This window comes from Phoxinus phoxinus, assembly GCF_949152265.1.
Source record: "Phoxinus phoxinus genome assembly, chromosome: 23".
Lineage (NCBI taxonomy): Eukaryota > Metazoa > Chordata > Actinopteri > Cypriniformes > Leuciscidae > Phoxinus > Phoxinus phoxinus.
Window position 1 is genome coordinate 21,460,932 of NC_136898.1, and position 14,000 is coordinate 21,474,931.

The following is a 14,000-nucleotide window of genomic DNA, read 5'->3' on the forward strand; positions in this document are numbered from 1 at the left end:
CAGTTGAGGTCAACAGCTGCCCACCTCCACTGTAGACAGCGGTGGTAGGGCACTGCTTCCCTCTCCTGAGTCGCCGGATGGTTTGCCAGAATCTCTTCGAGGCCAGCCGATAGTCCTTTTCCAAGGCCTCACCGAACTCCTCCCAGGCCCGAGTTTTTGCCTCCACAACCACCCGGGCTGCAGTTCGCTTGGCCTGCCGGTACCCGTCAGCTGCCTCAGGAGTCCCACAAGCCAACCAGGCGCGATAGGACTCCTTCTTCAGCTTGACGGCATCCCTTACTTCTGGTGTCCACCACCGGGTTCGGGGATTGCCGCCTCGACAGGCACCGGAGACCTTACGACCACAGCTCCGAGCGGCCGCTTCGACAATGGAGGTGGAGAACATGGTCCACTCGGACTCAATATCTCCAGCCTCCCTCGGGATCCGGTCGAAGCTCTGCCGGAGGTGGGAGTTGAAGATCTCTCTGACAGGAGACTCGGCCAAACGTTCCCAGTAGACCCTTACAGTACGCTTGGGTCTGCCGAGTCTGTCCAGCTTCCTCCTCCGCCATCGGATCCAACTCACCACCAGGTGGTGATCAGTTGACAGCTCCGCCCCTCTCTTTACCCGAGTGTCCAAGACATACGGCCGCAGGTCAGATGAAACGACCACAAAGTCGATCATCGACCTACGGCCTAGGGTGTCCTGGTGCCACGTGTACTGATGGACACCCTTATGCTTGAACATGGTGTTCGTTATGGACAAACTGTGACTAGCACAGAAGTCCAATAACTGAACACCGCTCGGGTTCAGATCAGGGGGGCCGTTCCTCCCAATCACGCTCCTCCAGGTGTCACTGTCGTTGCCCACGTAGGCGTTGAAGTCCCCCAGTAGAACGACGGAGTCCCCAGTCGGAGCACTTTCCAGCACCTCTCCCAGAGACTCCAAGAAGGCCGGGTACTCTGCACTGTCATTTGGCCCGTAGGCACACACGACAGTGAGAGACCTATCCCCGACCCGTAGGCGCAGGGAAACGACCCTCTCTTTCACCGGGGTAAACTCCAACACATGGGGGCTGAGCTGGGGGGCTATAAGCAAACCCACACCAGCTCGCCGCCTCACACCATGGGCAACTCCAGAGTGGTGAAGAGTCCATCCTCTCTCAAGGAGTGTGGTTCCAGAGCCTAAGCCGTGCGTAGAGGTGATGCCAACTATCTCTAGTTGGAACCTCTCAACCTCACGCACAATCTCAGGCTCCTTCCCCGCCAGCGAGGTGACGTTCCACGTCCCTAGAGCTAGTTTCCGTGTCCAGGGATCGGGTTGTCGAGGCCCCCGCCTTCGACTGCCGCCCGATCCTCTCAGCACCGGCCCCTTATGGCCCCTCCTGCAGGTGGTGAGCCCACGGGAAGGCGGCCCCACGTCGCTCCTTCGGGCTGAGCCTGGCCGGACCCCGTGGGGGGAGGCCCGGCCACCAGGCGCTCGCATACGAGCCCCAACCCCGGGCCTGGCTCCAGGGTGGGGCCCCGGCTGCGCCATACCGGGCGACGTCACGGTCCTTGATTGATTGTTCTTTATAAAGGGTCTTTTTGAACCACTCTTAGTCTGACCCGTCGCCTAGGACCTGTTTGCCTTGGGAGACCCTACCAGGGGCATATAGCCCCGGACAACATAGCTCCTAGGGTCATTCGGGTACTCAAACCCCTCCACCACGTTAATGTGGCAGTTCAAGGAGGGGCATACAAATATTACATATAATATTCTGATATAAGATATAAAGTGACCAGACGTCCAAAATCAAAATATGTGATGTAGGATATAAGGTATTTTATAAATCACACTATAAATATGATAAAGAAGCAGAAACAGATAACTTAGTTGCAGACAGTAAAGTAAGATATTTTAATAAGTTGAAGAAACAATAATGATTTGACACACTCTCTCTCTCTCTCGCACACACACACGATTTGCACATCACGTCATGTGTGTACACAGGTAACGTTATTACATTGCTTCCTGATATCACGTGCGCAAACACAAATAACGTACCGGTATATTTATATATGTATATACTACAGGGCCGTTGAATGCTTGTATCTGATAACCGAGAAGCTCTTGTAATTATTACTTTACCCCACCTCTCCATCCCGAGTGATACAGTAAACATAGCCTAGCTAACGTTAGCAGGCTACGATTTCAGCACAGTAATATCAAAGATCCTTGCTCCTTCTCAATTATCTGGTAATACTATTCACAAAATACAACCAAAAGTACGGTAATGTTAAAATGTACTTGTGAAAAGTAATCCCGGGCCCTATTTGCGATGGTCCGCCGATTAGAACAGGAAAATGCTCCACAGTGCTCTGGAATCTTAACTGCTGCTAAGTAAGCAACGAAACTAGGAGTACGACCGGTTTAAGATGGCGGCCGTATTTCTCAGTGCCCAGCGGCCAATAGGGCATCTAGTCTCTATATAATATCTATGGTGCAAAATGTGGCATTAACCAACAAGTTAGGTGTTTTATTATTTTATTGGTTTATGTGAATTAAGTCCCACCTTCACTGGTGTTTTGTTTAATGTTATTGGTTGTTCCAGAGAGATGAGAAACGCTTTTGACAAGTGCGGGAGTTCAGTTAGAGACAGGATAAAGGGAGAGACGCACTTGCAGTAAAAGAGTGAGTTGATTAATGATTTACAAGTTTAAAAATCTTGAACTGTAATGTAGATCGGGTGTGAAGCACTGACACAAGAATTATAAATACCCGCGTTATTTGGGGTTCCTCTGGCGGCGTTTGAGGTGCGTTTCGTCGGCTGACGAGGGAGAGAGAGGACGAGGAGCTGCGCGAGGCCTGCGAAAGGAGTCTGGAATTGCTGTATGGTTGCACGTAGAATTGAGGTATCTTATTTGATTTGTTTTGTGCTCAGGAGAGTGAAGGGGTCATTTTCCCGGCCACCACGAACACGAGCCACGATTCAGGCCTGCAACGGGGTGGGTTGTGTGAATGACTGGTGTGTGTGTGTGTGTGGGCCCACAGCATTAAATATTGGTTCATTTAAAGGGCACCTATTATGACATTTAAAATGTTCCTAATGTTGTTTTGGGAGTCCCCAACAACAGTTTTACATGCATGCAATGACAAAAATCACTTTTGTTGTCGTATAATATGCATTTTTTTTTACCTAATTTGCTCACCGACTCCCAAATGATTCGTTCAACGACTCATTTTTCCAAACCCCTCCTTTGCGCGACGCTAATCTGCGATTGGTCAGATGACCCAGCAGTGTTTACAGAGATAATACTTAGTTTAACACGGAGTACAATGATGCTTTTATCAATTAAATCGTGTTATAATAATGATTATAGTCCACTGCTTTGTAGTTTGTAGTAAAAAACTAAAAATAAGATAAAGAATTTAATGTTATGTTAGCGAGCATAGCCCAGAGTTCATATTGTAAAAGCACAATCAGTCTTTGTTTGCATTAGCCCGATGCATAAACATAATGTTTAAAAAAAAAAAAAAAAAATGCAGTTACGTTACTACGAGGTATTACTCTATTCTTTAAGACAACTCCGAAAACAACGACAAACACTTCACATATCTCAATACAATTGTCATTGAAGACCTAGAAGCTAAACGGTGCTTACACAACAAACAAAATAATTATTAAGCATGCTACATAAAACATAAAAGCAACAATTATTAATAACACTTACAGGTTGTGATACGGAGGAGGAAGCTGATGCAAATACACTTAGAAATGAACCTTCCTTCAATATCAGCCGACTCGCGAATCCAAGTTTGATTGCATTTAAAAAGCAATCGTCTTCAAAATGGCGCGAACAAAGCACAAGGCTCGGACTATACTTCTGTGGTATAGTTATATGAATTGTAGCCACTTAGTCTTCAAATGCTCCTCCTTGGGCAGATGAAAAAAGTTGGCTTTTGAGTCGCACTTCAGAACACAGCGTCTCGTCGCCATGATATGTGACCCGCCACGGAAACCAGGGACACAAGTCGGCAGCACAACTTACGAGCAAAATGAGAAAGAAGCGTTTTTTTTCAAAACTGGTGATTTTCGCTTTTTTGCAGAATCTGTTAGTTGAGATCACGAAGAAGCCTCTCCATGTTTTAGATATCAATATTGGTATATTTAAAATCGTACATTTTTAGGTTGAAATCGGCTTGTTTTGTGAGATTCTAGCTCGCAGTAGGGGCGTGTCATTGTCTGTGTGTATTTCCATACTGGATAAGCCGGCTTTTGTTTCTTATGTTATTGCCCCCGCCCTCCAAGGGAACAGCGTGGTAGGACTGGGCGATATATATTGATATATTTTTAAATGGGATATGGAATTAGACCATATCGCATCGATATAGTTCAAAGTTGCGCTGTGATTCTTGCTGCAAGCAAGCTGCTGCGTGCTTTTGTAGCAGTCTGCGTCTCAACAGCCCAGTGTACAACGCGACAAATACTCACATTAAATGTTTACGCAGAGGAACAGGACACTGCAGTTCTCAAAAGTTCATTATTTGCATGTGCTTTAAAGCCTTGCCGGTTAAACATGTCATTCGCTGCTGAAGCGCTTTTCTAATGCGCTTTTCTGCGCGCAAACAGGCGACGCGCACATGCACTAAAAGCCTGTCTAACAGCGCCTGGATACTGGACTAAGTTATCTTTCGAGTCTTTTTGAGCTAATACTGTCAAATACACTCAAGGTTTACATAAAGAAAGTTGGTTATGTCTAAACTGAAAGCAAACCGAGAAAATTGAGAGAAATCTGCGTGTCATATTATGCGTACATATTAGACGCGTTGCTTTCAGGTCTTAAAGAGACAGTAGCCCTAATAGTAAACATGCAGCCGCTTGTCCTTAAAGGGATTGTTCACCCAAAAATAAACATTTTGTCATTCTTTACTCACTCTAATGTTGTTCCAAACCTGTATTTATTTATTTATTGTGCTGAACACAAAAGAAGATATTTGGAAGAATGTGGGTAACCAGACAGTTGCTGGTCCCCATTGACTACCATAGGAAATACATATAGAAGTCACTGGGGAACATCAACTGTTTGGTTACCCACATTCTTCCAAATAACTTCAACAGAAGAAAGAAACTTATTCAGGTTTAAAACAACTTGAGAGAGTAAATGATGACAATTAAACATTTGGGGAGAACTATCCATTTAATGTTAATAAAACAACATCACACACTGCTCTTGACTGAGAACTTTAATAGTAACTTTAATAAGAATCAATGTATAATTTATACAGGGAAGTCCATATTTGGCTTTGACTTTCACTGAACATTTGCTCTCACTTTGAGTAAAAAATATTGGTATATATATCATATATCGATTATTCAGCCTAAATATATCGGGATAAGACTTTTGGTCCATATCGCCCAGCCCTACAGCGTGGTTACTTATTATGCAGCGCTCTAGCGGCTCTATCTGATATCAAAAGAGTTGCCTATACAGTTTTATCGGTAGATGTTAAGAGACATTTATTTATATATTACCTGTTTGCAAACTTTTTATTTTTCTTTGATGGCACATTTTCCTGACCTTTTTGCTCCCCCATGTGCTTTACAGGGGGTATGGCTTATCTAAATGAGATGTAAATGAGCCCTATTGTCACTCCCAGCAGCAGAGAGGTGAGAACTGCTCAATCTTTAGAGGCAGATTTCTCTGCCTCTTTTTTTGAGTGCCTACCTTCAAATGGCCACAACTTCTCCAAATATTATCAGATTTCCATGTGTTACACATCGTTGGAAAGCTTGGAGACTACACTTTCAGAATCTGTGAATAACTCAAAATGCCCCTGAACCGACATGTGTCCTTACTTTCCATGACCGGTCACATATTTTCCCTGGCCTTGGAGCGCAATAAGTGGGCGTATCGTATTCAAATAACTTGACAAGTTGACGTCATCTAGTCAGAGAAAAAGCTTCGGTCTTCTAACGATTCATAAAAATGACTCAGAGTCGACTCTTACTTTTGAAAGACAATAACTTTATATACGGTGCACTTTCATATTTCAAACTTTGCAGGATGTTTTTGTTCACTTAGATCTATGTTACACACTACATGAAAGGTACATTTCAAAATTCCATAATAGGTGCCCTTTAAGATTATTCAGTGCACTGAAAATATGATGTGAGTATTGTAATGGAAATTTTACATTTAGATGTGTTCTTTTACTTTTAGATGGGTACAACTTTTATTAACATTGAAGATTCATTTTTACTCATAAGAATTTAAAGGAATATAATCATATAAGCAAAAAGCACATTATTAAAGATATAAAACCAAGCTTTTAGAAATGTATAAGTTAGGACAACTTACAGGAACGAAATGTTCTCTGAGTCATGTGAAGGCTGACAATATGTGTGTGCGCAGTTTCGATCAGCAGTTAAGATCAGCAGCTAAAAACAGGAAACTTTTTGCTGACATGACATTGTTCTGTCTGGATAGAATTTGTTTTAGACATGAGATCATGAGCTAAGACGTCGCCCTTTAAGGCAACAAAGGATTTTTTACAGGATGTGTTAAGGGTATATAACCTTGGCGAAACGGACTAGCCTTGGCCTTCTCATGTCAGGTGCTCTCTGCGTGGGAATGCCATGGGCCTTCTCATATCAGACTCTGTCTGTGTGGGAACGTCTTATTTCATGCATGAAATAAAATACCTTGTTTAATCTTTTGATAATCGACTTTGTCTCTTTCATCCAGGTTTTAATATTGATAATTTCCACAACAGTATTCAGAGTATATTTGGTATAATCTGTGTGAGTTATTGTATGTATTCATCCCATTGGTTCAATCTATACTGAGTGTATTTTACCTAGAGACTAATTTAAGTAGGTCTGTCAACTGCAATATTGCACTTCAGGTGTTAAATTGTGTCAGATTTACTGGAAATGTGATTGTGTGACTACTTCACATACTGAAAGCCATTGTTTGAGCTAGTTATCATTTAATAACTCCAATTATTCCAATTAAATCCTTTTTTTTTGGTACTTCTACAAGTGTTTTATTCTTTCAAAAGCGTTTGTTAACTTGATTAGTTAAGGTGCGTATAGATTTAATTCTGCGTAACTTTTGTCGTGGAAATTATCAATATTAAAACCTGGATGAAGGAGACAAAGTCGATTCTCAAAAGATTAAACAAAGTATTTTATTTCATGCATGAAATAAGACGTTCCCACACAGACAGCGTCTGATATGAGAAGGCCCATGGCATTCCCACGCAGAGAGCACCTGACATGAGAAGGCCAAGGCTAGTCCGTTTCGCCAAGGTTATATACCCTTAACACATCCTGTAAAAAATCCTTTGTTGCCTTAAAGGGCGACGTCTTAGCTCATGATCTCATGTCTAAAACAAATTCTATCCAGACAGAACAATGTCATGTCTTGTCAGCAAAAGTTTCCTGTTTTTAGCCGCAGATCTTAACTGCTGATCGAAACTGCGCACACACATATTGTCACATTTCACATGACCCAGAGAACATTTCGTTCCTGCAAGTTTGTCCTAACTTATACATTTCTAAAAGCTTGGTTAGCCTATATATCTTTAATAATGTGCTTTTGCTTATATGATTATATTCCTTTAAATTCTTATGAGTAAACAATACATCTTCAACGTTAATAAAAGTTGTACCCATCTAAAAGTAAAAGAACACATCTAAATGTAAAATTTCCATTACACTTTTCAAAAGCAATTTATACATTGTGACTTCCGAGGGGCCTAACTTCAACATAAGTAGGCATTTAGTTCATGAATCTGGAGCGCTGTCCTACTTAGTTTCAAGAAAGACAGGTAGGCTAGATTTTTTCTTGATAAAACGATTGTCACGGTTCATGAATTCACTGTTTCCTTCTTGTCTCGTGTAACTGTTGTTGTTGTTGTGTGTGTGTGTGTGTGTGTGTGTGTGTGTGTGTGTGTGTGTGTGTGTGTGTGTGTGTGTGTGTGTGTGTGTGTGTGAATGGGCGTGCCGCTCATCTCAGCTGATTAGCGATCCAGCTGATCTCACTTTCATCACCAGCTGCAGCTTATCCACTAACCTTCAAATACTCACTGCAACTTCCTCTCTTTGTCAGATCGTTGTTTGATGGCATCGTGTGTGTTGGTCTCGGTCGATGTTCAGTTCCGTGCTCTGTTCCTGTTCTGTGTTCCTGCTCACGTTCCCGGTCTGGTAGGGATGGGGAAATGAAGCCTCATGAAGCAATGAGGCTTTCCCCTGACTGTTCCGGGGAAAGAATCAAAGCTCCGAGAGTGTCGAGAACAGTGCCATTTGGTGTTTATTTAAAATAAAGCAGCCAGAAGCCTTTGTAAGAAGCTCTGTCATATGAAGCAACCACAACATGCTCCGTAATTTCAATGTTATGTGTACAAATAAAAGCCTTACAAGTTTGTGTTTGATTTGTCCATTAAATACATTATTTTACCAACTAAAGTGTGACAATAAAATATAAAATGAGCTTATGATTGATACAATAAGATCTAATGTAGGCCATAGGCCTACTCTCTCTCTCTCTCACACACACACACACACACACTGAATAAGGACATTGTGTGATAGGATCACCTGTTATTAAATGTACCTATGAAACTTGGCAGTGATAGTGCTTATGTAATTGTATGACAGAAAGGTGATAAAGTTTTAATTTATTCTGTAATGCCAATGTATATAGATGGTGGTAGACATTTTTCTGCATTCTCCAGTATTCAAGTGGATCTTCAGCTCTTTGTTTGTCTCTGTAAGGTATTTATCCACTTCTACGATCGCATCAAAAGTGGCATTTGAGCTTTGTTTGTGCTGGTCTACAGCACTGTCCAACAGAAGCCAAAGGTGTCCACCTCAGAAGTGTGAGGAGAAAAAAAATGATTGGTAGTGACTGTACATGTACATTGACTGAATATAAGACACATCAACGGTCAACAATTATAAAATACAATAATAAAAAATAAAATAATAATAAATAAATAAATATATATTTATTTGTTATTCTTCCTTTTTAGAAATGCATACATACATTAGAAGCTATAAACTCAAAATATTCCCAGATAGGGGAAGTCTTCCTTTTTTTTGCTGTTGCCATTGCTCTAAATACAAACCCTTCAAACACCAACACCCTCCCCTAAGCCCACCCTAACCCCAAATACCATCACCAAATTACCTAAAAAAACACACCAAAAGTGCAAAGATTTTACAAAAACAACTACAACAAAGAATAAGTAGTTTTGGTTATTTAAATGTAATGTATTGATCACAAACCCATTAACCAGACTGAGCCAACAACGACTCGTTAAAGGTGCCATGTGTAAAAATTGAGGTAAAAATATCCAAAAAATGAGCTACACGCATCAAAAGAATGAGAAGAAATAAGGGCAATGATGTCATTAAAAAAATGTCAAGTTATAGTGCTGCAGAGATATCAACCTTAATTAGCATTAGCATTACTAGCCACGGCCCGACAGGTGTCGTAATACCAGTTTCGGCCATGGGAGGCGGTATGCGGGGCACATAACCACCAGCCAACCTGCAATACACGAACAACTCGCACGGCTTGTGGGCGTACTTGAACCTGATGTCTATCGTGTGGAAAGTACAGCCCACTACTTCATTTCAATTCAGGGAAGAGAGCGGAAGGATGGCTGAAGCCTTTGGCAAGAGACCCCTACAACCACCGCGCTCTGATGCACACATCAAATCAGATAAGAAAAGGACCGCTCGTCACGGTCCGGGCTCGAAAGCGCGGGGGACGGCGAGCGAACTGCAGCGCATAGCCCTGTTTTACAACGTTCAGCACCCATTCTGACACGCCCGGGATCGCTTCCCATGCTTTCGCACGGATAGCTATAGGGGCAGAATGGTCTCTGTGTTCTGACCGCCGCACTGCGCGGGTTCGAGAAACTGAAACGGAGGTATCAACACGGCGCGCGCCCTCGTTGTCTGAAGAGTGCTGCTCGCTGACGACAGCAGCGGCTGTTTCACATTCAATGACTCGGTCGCTAAGGACGGAGAACAATTTGTGGCGCGAACAGGTCATTTGTAGCCTACTGTATCTTTCAACAGTGTTCGTGTTTTTTTTTTACTATAGTAGAGATGATCGGTTCACGTGCGCTGTCTGATGTTTACTGCATCACTCGACATGGAGAGGTTGGGTAAAGTAATAATTACAAGAGCTTCACGGTTATCAGATACAAGCATTCAACGGCCCTGTAGTATATACATATATATAAATATAGGTTATTTGTGTTTGCGCACGTGATATCAGGAAGCAATGTAATAACGTTACCTGTAATACACACATGATGGCGATGCGCAAATCGAGTGTGTGTGTGTGTGTCACAAATCATTATTGTTTCTTCAACTTATTAAAATATCTTACTTTACTGCAACTATCTGTTTCTGCTTCTTTATCATATTTATAGTGTGTGATTTATAAAATACCATATCCTACATCACATATTTTGATATGTGAGGTATACTGCCCCCATCTGGTATGGAATGTGGAGTATGACTTGATTTTTTTTTGCCAGACAATTACACATGGCACCTTTAAGTAAGTCTGGGGTTCGAGCCTTCTGACCATGCTTCTGACACCCAAAGCGAAACGCGCACGTCACGTGATTGGACAGAAAGTGAGGCTTCATTTGTCATCGACCACGTGACTCTGGGAAACCAATACACACCCCGATACGGACCTTCAATAGAAAATGCGTCGCATACGCGATACGCACATCAAAGCTTCAGTGTCACACGTAACATCACTACGGTCTGGATTCTATGGAAGGCCAAAAGGGACAAAACGTGTGAAACTGACGCTTTAACACGCATTTACGCGTTAACACGCAATTTACGTGTTAACTATCGAAGGCCAAAAGGGCCAAAACGTGTGAAACTTACGCGTTAACACAAATTGCGTGTTAACGCGTAAATGCATTTTTGGGACATTAGCACCACCTGCTGGTTTGCTGCTCAAACACAGAGAAAGCTTGTAAATACCAGTTTTTAATGTGAAATACATGTTCAACAATGTACTTTTCATCGGTTTAAACTAGGCATATACATATAAGTACAGCATATTTTAAATAAGCCTCTAAAAGTCATGCCATTTTCACAAAGTTTTGTTTGGATAATTACACATTTCCTTCAAATAGTATTTTCATGTAGCCTACACTCCTACTGTAGCATATTTCTAAAGCATCTTTTTATAATTTAACTATATGCATTATAGTATATAATAGCCCCTTCTGATAACACATTAAGCCTTGTGAATCTGATTGATATATATCAACACACCCACACACACTACACTTTACACATTATATTACATTAAACATACTGATACCCCAAACAATTACATATCCAATACAAACATGCAGCAAATATTTACTTTTGTATATACCAATTTCTGAACTTAATTGAAATTCTTCACTCAAAAGTGGCCCAAACCAAGTACTGAGTATATGCATGATTATATTTTTGAGAGGAACATTTCTGTATTTAAAATCTTTTTTTTTTTGTTGATTTCATGTAATATTCAAATTTTGACTTTGAATTTGGGGGGTTAAAAAGCTGTAAGCCATAATCATCAAAATTATAACAAATAAAGGCTTGAAATATCTCACTTTGCATGTAATGAGTCTAGCCTACTTTATTGAGAAGCACACACACATATATATATATATATATATATATATATATATATATATATATATATATATATATATATATATATATATATATATATATATATATATTACTACACACTACACACACACATGCGTAATAATAATAATCTAAAGTGAGTGGCTTGAATTTTTAATAAATGAACTCAAACAGAACTTCCGCTTTTAATGTCATTTTACAATGGATATTAAAATGTGAAATGAATATAGGACCAAACGTAATCATATATATGCCTATTCTCGCCTAAATGTTGGATAGATTTGGAGTGCTAATACCATATACTGTCTATGGCTAATACTCGTGATCTATCAATTCAGTTTCCTGGAAACTGCCATCAGTGTCGTTGGCTCATCGCTCACGATGGCTCATGAGGAAAGCTCAGCGTAGTGCTTGAGTCACTCTATCATGAATAATGCAAATAAAATAAAGGTGTTGTGTCACGATGACACCGCCTGTCGTTACTGTTTGTAATCATTCTCATGACTATTAATTTAGTGATGCACACCTTCGTTTTATTGTATTTATTCATGAGATTGTGAAAAAGCGCTTACCTAATGGTTAGGATGAGCCTACCTGACATCTTCCGTTCGGTGCGCGCCGGTGATGAGCTTCGTATAGAGAGACGGGAATCCTAGCCTAGCCTATACATAATTTTTCCAAATTATATATTACACTTCTTTACAGGTAACTGTGAAAACAAACTAGCTTTCGGTTATAGCCTAATAAAAACTGTTAAACATATTACGGTGGGTTGAATAGGCTATGCCATATATTTTATTTAGCCTACTTTTGCCTATTTAATTTTGTCATGAGATTGTTGCTTCGCAATTAGCGCGACAGCCTGCCATTATATGCAATACATCAAAAATGCCGTTGCAGTTGGAATCCATAAGAGTTTATGTTGTTTCAGAGTTATGCATTTTCTTCGACTTATTTGGTCATTTAACCCCCTGTGATATGTCTATTAACAGCGAGTTATACTACTAGCATAGGCTAGCCTATGTCTTAACACATTTAATATTTCCCCACATTTGTATGGTATTTAGCCTACAAGATAATTAAATCATCGATATCAATTATATAAAAAAAAATTATACTTTATATTTTTTTAAGATGGCCCAAATGGAGATAGAACCTTATAATTCTGAGAGCTCTGATTCTGTTTGGAATTATAAGGTTATATCTCCACTTTTACAAATAAAACCCCACATTTCAAAGAATAAATGTATATAGCCTAACCATTGATTTTAATCAATTTATATATTTATAATACAAGCACACAGCTTGTAGTATATAATGTAATAGTATAGTAGCCTATACATCAAAGCCAAGCAAGTTTGTAAGGGAATTTTTTTTTTTTTTAAGAACATGGACATGGAAAAATTACAGCTAAACAAAAAATGTTTTCTTCACATACCCCACTCCTCTGTACTGTAAAAACATTTAGGAAGCATCTTACATACATTAAAAACAGTTCATTTAGTAAATTAAAACATACAAAATATTGTGTAACATCATGAAAGTTATGTTTTCATCCCCCCACCCCCTCTGTGCTCTGAAACATTTTAAAAACAGTGTTAATTTATTTCATTAAAAACATTCTAAACACACTTCTAATCAATAATGTATTGTTATAATTCATTCTTTTTAAATCCTCCACCCTTGACATCCCCTCCTCTCCACCCGTATACACCCCCCCCCCCCCCCCCCCGCACACACACTGTTACTAACATCATTAAACACTTTTTAAAAACACATTGTTCATTTATTTTATAAGCTAGTGTTAAACTATGAGACACTTTTATTATTTATTTGTATGTCTGTTTTGTTATGTATTATGTACTTCATGTTATATGTAATTTATGTTGTCTCTTTATGTTGTGTAATTTATGTTGTCTCTATGTCATGACTCTTTCCAACCCTCCAACCTTCTATATAGATTATGGCTTTCTAAATACTGCCTTGTAGTATGCTTTGTCAACGGCAGGCATGTACTTGGAAATGGATAAAAGGTCTGACTTCTTTGCCTCTGCAATTGTGTTTTTGTTGGTGAGCAACTTTGGCTTGGGCAGCAAGAGAGACGTTGGCATGTTAGCCCTGGTTTGGGCATTTGAGCCCCTAATATCCACCCGTATAGGAGGCTGAGCATGGGAGGTACTGTACTGCACACTGAACAGATTTTGAGAAAATGTTATTTGGGCCACTGAAGCGAATGGTACCTGCTTGTACTGGAAAAGTTTTAAACATGACTGAAAGTCTTTGAAATCTGTATCTTTCATCTGGATGACAGATTAAAGCAGCTCCCTTCAGTCGTGACGGGGCGCT